This window comes from Triturus cristatus, chromosome 1_2, assembly GCF_964204655.1.
Source record: "Triturus cristatus chromosome 1_2, aTriCri1.1, whole genome shotgun sequence".
In the NCBI taxonomy this organism is placed as follows: domain Eukaryota; kingdom Metazoa; phylum Chordata; class Amphibia; order Caudata; family Salamandridae; genus Triturus; species Triturus cristatus.
Window position 1 is genome coordinate 822,846,524 of NC_140580.1, and position 12,885 is coordinate 822,859,408.

Here is a 12,885-nt window from a genome sequence, read left to right on the forward strand (position 1 = left end):
TTAGGTATAGATACATCCCAGATCGTGGTATTATACGACCTTTAACTCCAACTGTACTATTAAAAGTTATGTGGCACAGTCTTGAACCCACATGAAGTCATAGAAAATGGATGAAAAAGTATCACAAAATCTGAATTTAAATTCCTCATCCAAGCCCATGAAAGGAAGGCATTTTAGAAGTAGTAGGGAGCACAGGGTGTAGACAAACTAGTCAATTTCTAGTGATATCTGTCATGAATCACTATGACACAGAATACTTGGTCATCAATTCTTTGCTGGATTCTACAGTAAGGTATGTTATACAAAAGTGTCCATTTATAACTGCCTAGGCAATGACTTAGTTGAATGCTGACAGAGTCCCAGGAGGCGCTTACCGGGTGCCATACAGATGTATATTATGTCTTGGCAACCCCGATGTGACATCCATGTTAAAGTGTTTGGTGCTGCGAGACAATTGTGAGATTATATTAGACCTCCATCACATTGCTCCATACTTAATCCTAAACTTTGAATCTTGCATTCTCCAATAACTATTTTATTTAATGTGTGACCAATTATATTTGGATGGTTTTCCGGTGTTAAATACCTGTAAGAAACCTGTAAAAATATATATTATTTTCTTCTTATTTCTCTTTAATCCTGCAATATTTTCCCAAATAAGAATATATTTGATAATCTGCAAAATAAGCATAGCCCCAACAATTCCATTCTGTAATTACTTAGTCAAGTATTCACAGAGATGTATTTGGATTATATCTGCCTCAGAAATACTTTTTTGTCTCCGTGTGGTTTGTTTCCTGGCCAGTTGTTCTCCGTTTCAGATGAGCTTGAGTCACCCTGTAAATGTATCTCTGGGTGCCACAGAGCACTTTGGAGTCCACATGCAAAGCACATACAGCAATAGGAGTGCAGTCTCTGCTATTCACCATGGCAATTGTATGTTTGTATGTATGTGTGTATGTATGTGGGATGTTTTTTATATTGTGAATCCAGCTAGGAAGCAGAAAAATCAGAGAAGTTTTAAGGCATTGACAAGTGGGCAATTGCCCAGGCACCTTTCCATCCAAAGGGGCCCTGTGAAAGTGAAAGGTTTTCTTTGTCATTTCAGACTCTTTTTCTATTTCAACTACAAAGTCAACATTGTTTCAACTTTTAAGTCAATATTGTTTGCTATTGTGAGGGGTTTAAGTAGAAAAAGATTGAAAATGGGCAATTGACTTCAAAGTTGTTCTGAACAGGGGCCCCTAAATATTTCCTGCCCAGAGCCCTAATTACCCTTAAAAGGGCCCTGAGACAAGTGCTAAACAATGGGAGAGTGCACACTTGTACCAATAAAGGTAGTTTAGAAATAGGCCAAAACAATGACTCCTTGCAGAGTATGGAGATAATGGTCTTTGAAGAGATAAATCACCAAGTTCTTTCCCAATTGCAGAAGGTTAGAGCAGTTTTGATATCAGTAAGGATGATATCCACAGAATGATCTTGCCGGTTGTCTGAAGTGACTTGCACTTCCATACATGCTTGTGGTGAAGATCGGTGAATCCTCATACTATGCAATAATCCTCTTGCAGAGAAGAATCTATTTAGTCCACCTTTTCCAACACTCTCATTACTCTATGCCATTTTTCAGTGAGTCCCTTAAATCACCAGGCAGATTCTGAGTTCAGACACAGATTCAAATGGCACAAACCTGAGAGCTGTCAAAGTGATAAAATGAAAATGAAACCAATATTCCCTAAGAGGGTGGTGGAGGGAAGGAACAATTTTTCATAGAAAATCATTTTCTACAATAAGAAACTAGAAGGTTTCTAAAATCTCTCTTTTACTTATACATGTAAATAAAGTGCAGTAAGCGTGGTGAGGTGAAAGCAATACTGCCCTTTTAATGAGAGTGTGGGGAAAGAAAAAGGTTTTCATTTTAAATAACTGTCTATAAAACTTGAAATGGACCCAGAAAAAATAAAATATTGTTTAAAGTTCTGTACGATTGCAGGTTGCCACATGCAGGTAAGCTCCAGTGCAATAAGTTTGGGAATGTGAAAGCAATAGTGCACAGCGCCTTGAGCATGAGAAAGGAAAGACTTACTTAAAAAACATTTTTTATAATATAGAAAAAAGCATTTTTTTAAAAAAAAAAATATGTATGTGAGTGCAATAAGTATGGGAAAGTGAAATCATTAGTCCCCATTTTCACAGGAGGCGAGGCTGGAGGAAGAAACATTTATTAAAAAGCAATGTCTTTAAAAAAGAAAAATCAAGAAAAACAATGTTTCTTAATTTTTCCAATTTAAGTTGCTGCGTAGTACATGGGAAATTGAAACCACTATCCTCAATATTTACTGAGGGTGGGGGAAGAAAAGTTATTTAAAAAAAATCATTTTTCATGCAAAGGAATAAAGGAACGTAAACGTTCTTTTAAAATAATTCCAATTTCCTACTTGTATCTTAAACGACGATTCAAAGGTTTTTCTGTCTAAAGGAATTTTCTTAACCCATCACTTATATGATAGTTAGGGGAAATCACACAGAAGAAAACAGACTGAATGTCTATAACTTTACCATGTCTTCTGTACCTATTTGAAATTCATTTTGATGGTCAATTAAAATCCCAAAGGCTACATTTACTGGGGCATCTAAGCAGTTCTGAAACCAATTAAATCACAACCAAATGGCACTGAGTGGTCATTTGCAGCTTGTTATCCTGAACATCTGCGTTGGCTCTAGGGGGTTTCACTTCCAAGAAAATTAAGGAAAAAATAATTTTATAGTATAGCTTTTTGATTACAGTGGCTAAAAAGCAACTCAAGTGCAGGCACCTATGAAAGGAAACTAATAGACCATTCCAGTACTCACGGGTCTGCCTTGGTGTGCGGATCAATATTTTCATGTTGCAAAAAATTATGTCTGCTGTAAGTGAATCAGTGGATACATGGTGCAGTGTGCACCACTGTGAAACTCCCCACCACAAATCGTACGCCAATAAAAATGACACCAGATTCAAATATTCCTCAAATATTTTTCTAGGACATGGCACCTATATCGTTTCACATTGCATTTAAATCGAAATTTATGTGCCACAAAATGAAATAGCATCCAGGTTGATGATAGGATATGCCATGGCACTGGTACTACATGTCTGGGCCAATCTAAAATAGCTGGATTATGTTCAAGGCCTGGCCAATTTAATTAAGGCCTAATTAATATGCAAACCTGTCAGAGGTGATCATTGGACCTTCAAGATGAGTAAAGATTATTGGAATAACACAGCCATTGGAAATGAATCAATAACTGACGTAAAGAAGGTAGAGTTCCACTACACTTTAAGTGGATGCTGTCGGCATCCAATTCCTGATCTGGCTATCATCAAAATCTTTCCACAATAGAGGCCCGTTAATTATTGTCCATTCCAGTTGGAGGCACTGCCGGCCAAATTTAGAAATGTCCACTTGCCAAGCAGACATTTTTTAGAATCGGCAGAAACCCCCATTGTGGCGGTTCCTGTCAATGTATGCATTGTAACTTTACCGTATGGCTCTATCAACATAACGGAGCTGTACGGTAAACTTACAACGTTTTTTATTTTCAAAAAGACAATTTCAAACAGTCTTTTTGAAAATTTAAAAAACACCCCCATCACCTGTCTTCCCATCTAAATTAGGTGAGAGGCTATTTAGCCAAACCTCCGATGGTCCTTATGTCGACTGGCTATCGGGTTTGACCATGGTGGAGAGGGAGAAGTCTCTGCTGTTGTCAAACCAATGGTCCACCGAACTCTAAATCAGGCAGGCAGACCATTATGTTGGCAGAGAGGGAAATCAGTCATTGTTGCGATGGAGTTCCCTCCCAGGCAAAATATACATTTGTCCCAAAGTGTTTAAGTAAGGATGAAAAAATCGACAAACATTGTATTCTGTGCCATAAGATTTAGTAATTCTATGCTTCAAAATGTACCAATCCATACTGTAATATTTGGGAGAGCTTGGATGGGGTTCGCAGGAGGTGTTGTCTTGACTACAGGTGCTTATCAGAGCAATATATATGTATTTCCTATTACAGTGGGGAAAGTCACAAATTTGGAGAGTTCACTCAATCATTCTCACAAGTTAAAATCACCTTCACAACAATGGCAGATAATTAAATGCAGTTTCAAGCTGTAATATTTTAATTGAAAATAAAATGCGAAAAAGCAAAAATGCGATTGAGTATTTACCAACAATTCTGCCTGAATATGGTTTTCTCTGCCGTCAATCCACCGACTCTGTAATAGGGGAAGATAACAATTTTCCTTGTTGCTCACCAAGGGCTTACATTCATGTTAAAAAAAGAACTACACACATCATAGACATTAACATTGTTTAAAAATTGGACGAGTGATGGAGGAATGTGGGCTGTCGCTGAGTTTTCGAGCCAGAGCCCATGAGGCTGCAATGTTTGCTACGTAGGGCTTGCTGCCTAGAATTGCCACCCAATGAAATCTGGATGCGTCCTCCAACTGCAGGCGGAAGTAAAGTGGGCGTGCTGTTTGGAAGCTGGCAGGGGGGCCATAAGGACTGATTGAGCTCCTGGTGCTCCTGGTCCTTGGATTTTCGTTTCTGCCGGTTGGGCTGCTGCATTTTGCTTGGCGACTGGACCTTTTGGTCAAGGAGTTAATTACATTTCCTGCTTTTTTTGGCTCCCTTTTGACCCATAAGGCAGCAGCAAGCTTTAAAGAAATCTCCTCTATTGACTTTGTTGTAGCTATCCAAGGTGATTGCTGAGAAACGTTGAGGCAATTCGGAATTGGCAGTGCTACCTCCTAGAATCAAAGCAGCTCAACTGCTTACGGGTGATGTTTTTCTCGCCTTCATGGACCACCAGGTTTCTCACCAGGGAGTGAGTGCATGTGCTCTGCTGCCAGCTTGGGCATAGGGCTACTAGGTACTACCTGGTAGAGGGTCGCTGGGGGGGTTTCTATGCGCAGCAATATCTATTTCGTTTTGCTTTTTAAACTTCTGTAATCTCCGCAACCGTAGCATAGCATAGCAAAGCAGTATCTCATTCCAGCAGTGACTTTGAGGGCAGGTGGAGTAGAGGTGAGGAAGAGTTGAGAGCAAAGGAAAAATAAAATAAAAAAAGGAAACCAGCCCTTTTGGAGGAACTCTCAACATGCGAAACTTTTCTAAAAGTTCTGCCGCAACCCATCTTGATTCCCTAGTCTTGGTCCAGAGAGTCAAAAAATGTGTAGGGCAAGCAGCAGCACGGACAAATCACGCTGCGTCCTCACAGAAAGACCTGGTGTTGCCTACAGAAAATTCAGAGATGGCAGTCATAGAGCTCTCTCAGAAAGACGGTCAGTGTGGTGCCTTAGCCGATTTGGATAAGAGTTTTAATCCCGTCCTCGGAGGCTCTGCGGGGGGGGCCTCTGCACAAATATCTGTAGAGAATCAGAGGCGATTACTTCCATGAATGATGCTGGGGCCTTGGAAATCCAAGGAACCTAAAAAACAAAACAAAAAAACACCCTATTTTCTTAAGGCTGAATCTGGGTCAATGCCTGGCGCAGATGTGCTGGAGAGTGTTCCACCAGTAGCTGCACAGTCACCTGGCTCAACGGAGTGGGTCTCCCAGAGGTGACAGTAATGTTTTATCACAACTTCCATCAAAATCTCAGTTGTCTCCCTCACAGAGGCTATCTGGATTAGCAGTGCCAGAAATCACAGGGCAGGCAGTACCCGAAAACACTGAAGCGTTAGCCGCACAAACTAAATCCGGGCTTGAATCAGGTCAGGAAAGACCCACTCAGGGCGATATACCCTTCACTCTGCCATGGGATGCCAAGAGCCTGCTCAACCTAATTTTGGAGGAGATTAGGGAGCTTAAAGCCTCTCAAACTGTGGAGACCGCTGCTATACTTGCCCGGCTTAAAAAAATCGAAGATGTGGCCTGGGTTCCGGCGAAACTTAAGGTGGCAGAAACTAGGATATCGTAGCTGGAGGATCAGGTTTCCATCATGAAACATAAGGTAGCTGCTTGCCAGAGACAAAAATCTGCAATGTAATATAAATTGGAGGAATTGGAGAATCACTCTAGATGCTCTAATCTTCATATCATCGGTATTCCGGAAGGCCTTGAGGGTCAGCAGACACTACAATGCGTCGATTCTTTTATTTAAAAAAAAGTCCTCCCGGAATACAATACAGATTTGACTCTCAGTAGGGCCCATCGCGTGCCAGTGTATCTTCAGAATTTGTTAAAATGTTGCATTTGTTCAAAGAACAGGGGGCACGGGCAATGATTGCACAACAAAGTAAACTAAAAGTGCTTGTTAAAGGAAGATTTAATTTACTCTGCAATGTCCCTGTAGCCCAGGAACTATTGTAACAAAGGTTTAATTTCTTAGCTAGGGGCCATTAGACAGATTCCATGACTGTCTGCATATCTTTTTGCCTTTTCTTCTTTTTCTTTCCCTTTTTGAATTTGTTTCAGCTAGTTTTTTGGGGGTTCCTTCTCTTTTTTTTTTGTCCTTTTTTCACGTCCTGGGGTGGGGCGAGAAGGGGTAGGTAGGCCGATTGCTTCTGGCACAAGGTCAAGGTTCCAGTTTTGGGGAGTGGGGTTAGCCTGTCCGGTGTGTGCAGGGATGGTGGACCGCTCACTGTGGCTTTTGTTTTGGGGGGGTGGTACATGGGTGGGGTAGGGTGGAGGGGATGTATAGGAATCGGAAGTAAGAAGGGAAAAAGAACTCTATTTCTAAAATCCAAAGTCAAATGTAAATTGTGCTATCCGAACGCTATTTGTAAATATACACACTGCGTCAGTGCTGAAATAATGATAGATCTTTGGAGGTGGCCAGGTACATTGGAGGATTTATATGTCTTAAAGTTCCTGTCTATATTTGAGACCCCTCTAGGCCAAAAATAGTATATTGGGCTAATGGATATAAAGGAAATCTTAAAGGTGGTCTCCTTTAATGTTAACGGCCTCAATAATAAAAATTGAATCCTGGATTAAGACGGAAAATCCAGCTAATTCAAGAGACCCATATACCTGTGGAAGTTAGCTGATTTCTCTATTTTTAGATTCTGGGCAGCATATCGGGGCTTCTCATTTTCCCCACAACACATCGGGGCACGGTGATTTTTCTGGGTAAAAAATTTCAAACAGAGGTGGTGAATTATGTAAGTGATAAGGAAGGAAGGTGGTGCTGGGTGACTTATAAGTTGGGGAGTAGATACCTAACCTTCACTAGTATTTATGCCCCAGTGGAAGATAATGATGAGCCATACGAAGAATTATTTAAATCCTTGTAATGACAGGTCAGGGACAGAAGACAAACTTCTTTTTGTTAACCGGGGTTTTATTGATATATAGCTTTTCTTTTTTCTACTGGTCAGTCTTTCGCGGGCAAATGCGGCCGGGTCCATGGTGCGGGGTGACGGGGAGTCTTCCTCCACGAGGGGTTGGGATTCCGGGTCGTCGGGCGACACTTTCCTGACGTCCGTGTTCTCCGGGAACGTAAGAGGCCCCAAAAGCAAAGAGAATGAAACTGGTCAGTGGTGCGATTGTAGCACGACAACGCCTGACCCTAGGACCGGGAGTGAGGATACCCCTAATAGTGCACAGTGTTCGCCCCCCTCCCTTTATGCTTGACCCAGCAGTGCAACAAGTGACTTCCCCTGATAAGGTGAGGAAAAAAACAAAATAGGGGTAGGGAAGAAAGAAATAAACACGCTTCTCTGCGACCAGTTGAAGGGTGTAGTACTGTCTAGGGAGGCTTCGGTTCCCGTATCCCCACCCAGCCCGCTACACGGTCTCGTACCTGTCCTAGCCACGCTCCTCCCCTGGGAACGTGGCGGGGCGCTGCGTGGTGTCCCGATTCTTCTCCTGGTCTGGTCTTGTCTTCTTCTTTGTTCGGTCCTGAATCCTCGCCTTCACTCCTCCTCGTTCTTCCTTCCGCCGCTCCGCTCGTCTCCTCTCCGCTGCTCCTCTCTCCTACTGCACTCCTCCGGGAATCGCCGTCCGTCCACTTCCTGGAGTCTTGTCCTTTTGATGCTGCGCACGTTGGGACGTCCTCAGCGGGCGTGTCCGGTGTTGTATCCTCCGCCCAATTAAAGGGGACCTGGCCGTCACTTTGAATCCAAGTCGAGGTATCGGGAGCCGGATACCAGTCTTCCTGCGATAGGGCGATAAGAGGTGGTGAAAATGGTACATATGTCCACCAATCTTCCTTTGTGGTTCTGCAGTCTCTGTTACAATCCTTAATACAAATTCCTGGTGAAATAATCATAGGGGAGGGCAATTCAATTTTTTATCAAACTCAAAGATGGACTCCTCAGTCACTTCCAAAAAGTGATTAAAACCTAAAACTTTTAAAATTATCCAAAATTATAGCAAGACTTTGGAGATAATTGTCCCCTGGAGGGAAGCATTTCCGACTAAAATCGCATATACCTGTTTTTCGGGAAGATCGTGCACTTGTTCACGTATTTAATAATCCGAGAATCCTCCTCAATGGATTCTCAGCTCATGCCATGATTATTTTATAGATTGAGTTATGGAAAATCCTGCTTCACCCCAGGAGATGGACATTAAATAGGCAATACTTACTGGAAGAAAGTTGGGTGCCATTCTGTAAAACCGAGATTGACTTTCTCGTAAGAAATCATGGGACGGCTCCTCCTCACATTGTCTGGGACTCCCTTAAGGCATATATTCGGGTCTGGCTATAGGTAAAGATGCAGAAAGTTTTAAAAAAGAGAAAGGAAAAAAAACGAATCCTAAAGCAGAAGGTTCAGAGGGACTACGATACCTTACTTAGAAGCCCCTGGCTCCCAATCAACAAAAACTTGACCAGGGTAAATGGGCTCTTAGCGAGGCCTATTATTTAAAATGTGAAACCCCTAATCGTAACCATAGGCAAAAAGGTATACGAAGAAAGTCATTTTACAGGGAGGTTTCTTTCATGGCAAGCTCGGGAGCAGGCTGCAAGTAAGCGGATCGGCATATTGAAATGTCCCGCTACTGGTACCTGAAGCGAGGACCCAGCTTACATTGGGGACATAATGCTGGAACATTACAGGTGTATTTATGGTCAAAAACAAACCACTGATAATGCGTCCCTGGAAATGTTCCTTTTGGAACAGAAAATTCCGGTACTCTCCGAGACCGATAAAATTAATATGATGCGCCCCTTCTCTAAAGAAGAACTGGGGGATGTTATAAAAAACCTCCCAAACGGTAAAGCCTGTGGACCGGATGGTCTTCCGGTGGAATTTTTTTAAAGACATTTTCAGGGGGTTTTATCAGAATATTTTTAAATGATTGCCAACTCAACCCTAGAGGGAGTCTGATACCAGTTTCATTCCGAAAAGGGAATGTAGTTAGCTTTTTGAAAAAGTAGAAGGATGGCGAAGACCCTAATTCATATCGCCCAATCACACTTTTGAATTCTGACTATAAAATTATTACCAAACATTTAGCCAATAGATTCAATATGATAGCTTCAAACCTGATCCATTCTGATCATAATGATTTTATTGCAGGGAGACAGCTTGGGACAAATACGCATTCTTTAGCAGAAGCACTGGACTATTTGAGACCAAGAAAATACTGGCCCTGATCCTTCTGTTAGATGCTGAGAAGGCGTTCAACCTCGTGGTCTGGGGGACTTTATTCCGTATTCTGTCTAGGTTCAGTATATCCCCCCCCCCCCCAATCACAGGATTGATTCAGAGAATGTATCACAATGCAGAAGCCAAAATTATTGTCAACGCCTCCGAAGTAGGACAAATTAGTGTTCGACGTGGGACCAGACAAGGTTGTACACTGTCCCCTGTTTTATTCGCTTTTTTTATTGAGCCTTTGGCTATTGCCATTCAAGATAATGTAGATATTCGCCCCCCTTTACCTACTATGGGGAAACTACAAATATATGCTGACGATATCATGCTCATTATCTTTTGCGATAAGGGGGTGCAAGCAAAGGTCTTTGAAATCTTTGAACAGTTTGAATTGTTTGGATTTTATAAAATTAATAAAAAGAAAACGGAAATAATCCAGTGTGGATGCAAGCCTGATGTCTTATATACTGATATATTGTCATGCGTAAACAAATCTCTGATCTGTGAGATTTAAATTTTGATCCGCTTCTGTTGAAAGTTCAGGATTTATTTCTCCGTTGGAACTCACTTCCGTTAACTATCATGGTGAGAGTTTCATTGATTAAGATGTCTGTTCTCCAGCTGTTTAATTTCTTATATTCTGCAATTCCGTGTGTTTCAACAGCACCTTTCTTCGGTAAATTAGAGTCCATGTTTTCGTCTTTCCTCTGGGGGAGAAAAACTCCCCCACCCCCTCCAGAATTGCATTAAGCACTTTGAGAAGGGTAGGTTAGTTCTCCCTAATCTCAGGGATTAATATTTTGCATACTTGGATTCTAACAGTTAGCTGAAAGTCCTAGGTTACGATCCCTCCCGTTGCTTATCCGATAAATTGGTTAAACTATTATGTATTGCAATGGCGGTCGCTAGGTGGCTGCTGCTTCAAAGATGGCGATCAGGTCTGGTACCAACAAAATACAAGTGGTTTCGGAAAATGAAGCAGGTTAGAAATAGTGAACGTTTGTTTGCAATATGAAGTGAGGAATTAAGAAATTTGAAAAGGTTTGGGAGTCATTTTCGATTAAATAGAACTTAACATTTTAAAGGCACTATTAATATGATGACATATTATCCGATGTCTCATATGTCAACATATTTGTATACTTTATTGCACTTTATTGCACTATAGACACTTTAGTTCCTTTTATAACAGGCTGCCGACGTTGTGTTAATATGCTAAAATACTATCCGATGTTTCATGTGTCGACATATTTGTATACTGTTAGACCTGTCAGCCCTTTGGGTGGTCCCTCCTCATCATTATTTATTTTGTCCCACTTTTGCCTCAAACCCTGTTAGAATTTTTCCTTTTTGGGAACCACCAGACTTTTTAGTGTTGCTGCAGATTCAGGGAGCCATTTTATCTACCCCTGGACTTCTGTCTGAGGGCCTGGAGCACAAAATGGTGGCCACCTGTGACATCACCAGCACCCACTGGAACCTACTAGAACCTTCTGCAACATTCTGGAGCCCTGTGACAGTTGGAGGCGGTTTAGAATGTTGGGAAGCTAAGACAGAGAGTTGGCAGTTGGAGCTGGCAGTTGGCACCTGACTGGTGAGGAGTGAGCAGCCGAAACCTGAAGGAGGAAGGAGTGAGGCAGCAGGGGTGGAAACTTGTGCCTGGAGTGGGGTCCATAAACCCACCCTTGATACTAGTCCCTACTGACTGAGCCCAGCCTGGAGCCCTGTGTGGGAAGAAGCAAGAAAAACCATCTTAAGGACCTGGACAGCAGGAACAGGCCTTAGAATCCAAGAACAGCAAGATCCTGACCTGGATACTGGTTTCCCTGGAGTCCGACGTCGAGTAGCCTGGAGACCTGGAGCCCAAGGTGGAGAAGCGGCGCTGACTGGAAAAGCAGACGTCGTACCCGGAGCCGCCAGAGGTCGAGATAGGGCGCCGACGGAGGTCGTAGAGAGTACCAGGGGTCGAGGAGGAAGTCACCCGAGGTCGAGTGAGCGGCGTCGACGGGGGAGTGAAGTCCGCCCTCCGGAGTCGCCGGAGACCGAGGTGAAGCGTGCCGGAGGTCGGGAGTGGAGATCGCACTCCGGAGTCGCCGGAACCTGAGGAGAGGAGCACCGGAGGTCGGGAGTGAGGTCGCACTCCGGAGTCGCCGGAACCTGAGGAGAGGAGCACCGGAGGTCGGGAGTGGGGATCGCACTCCGGAGCCGCCGGAAGTCGACATCGAGCCAAGGCCGGCCGACGTCATCGAACCTGAGGTCGCCATCGGACCGGAGCCGCCCGAAGTCGACATCGAGCCAAGACTGCCCGACGTCATCGAATCGGAGGTCGAGATCGAGCCGAGGCCGCCGACATCGATCCGGAACCGCCTACCGGCGTCGTCAAGAACTGACATTGTGCCGAGGCCGCCGACATCGAACCGGAACCGCCTCACGGCGTCGACACGACTCCAGCGGCGTCGGAGCTTCAGAAAAAGGGCAGTAAGTGGAATAGAGGGCGCCTAAGGCCCTGTGGAATCCTAAGAGACTACTCTAGGGGTTAGAGAGGTGCTGGAACCAGCTGGATTGTGCCAGGGGTGAGCTGAGACTAATTCAGAGGGGTTGTGTAGAGTGATAGAGCCAGGTCTCTAGTATTCCCCCCTTGATCTACCTCAGTTTAGGCCTCAGCCTTGTCCAAGCCAGGGAGTAGACACCCTCAAGCCATCCACCTAACCACAAGCTGTGCCTGGGCCAAATTAGCCCATAGTAATCTCAAATGTGATCTGATTCTTTAAGTGTCACTGTCAGCTTTTAACTATTTATTGAGAGCACTGTATTTATTGTATTTAACTTATTTATTGCTAGACTGTATTTATTGTTCCACAGTATTTATTGTCGCACAATATTTATTGGTTTGCAGTATTGATTGCCTCAGAATATTTAATTGCCTGTATGTATTGCACTTATATTTATGCCTTTATTATTTATGATCACCCCTATTTATTGAATCCTTAAGACAGTACTTAATTGACCTGCACTATTTAACAAGCCTTGTATATTGTGATTGTGTTATTATTTATTTAATCAGCAACTAAGAGAAAAAGAAGATAAACAGAGATATTTTCATAATTTTTACGGTGTAGAGTCGTTTTTGGAACGGATGCACGCATGGTTATTGTATGGGTATGTCGTATGCTTAGCACGGTGCCTGATTCCTGACCACTCGAGCCAAGCTACCACTGTGTATGTCTGGAGAGACCCCGTTACCACTACCCTTTCCGGTGTGGGAGTGGAGTATTTCCAACATATACTT

The 12,885-nt window shown here is 43.1% G+C and overlaps 1 protein-coding gene across 6 annotated transcripts in view; it reads left to right on the plus strand.

The window, feature by feature from the left end:
- RNF207 (ring finger protein 207) overlaps positions 1-12,885 on the plus strand; it is a 1,105,462-nt gene that overhangs the window by 546,660 nt on the left and 545,917 nt on the right. The window lies entirely within an intron of this gene.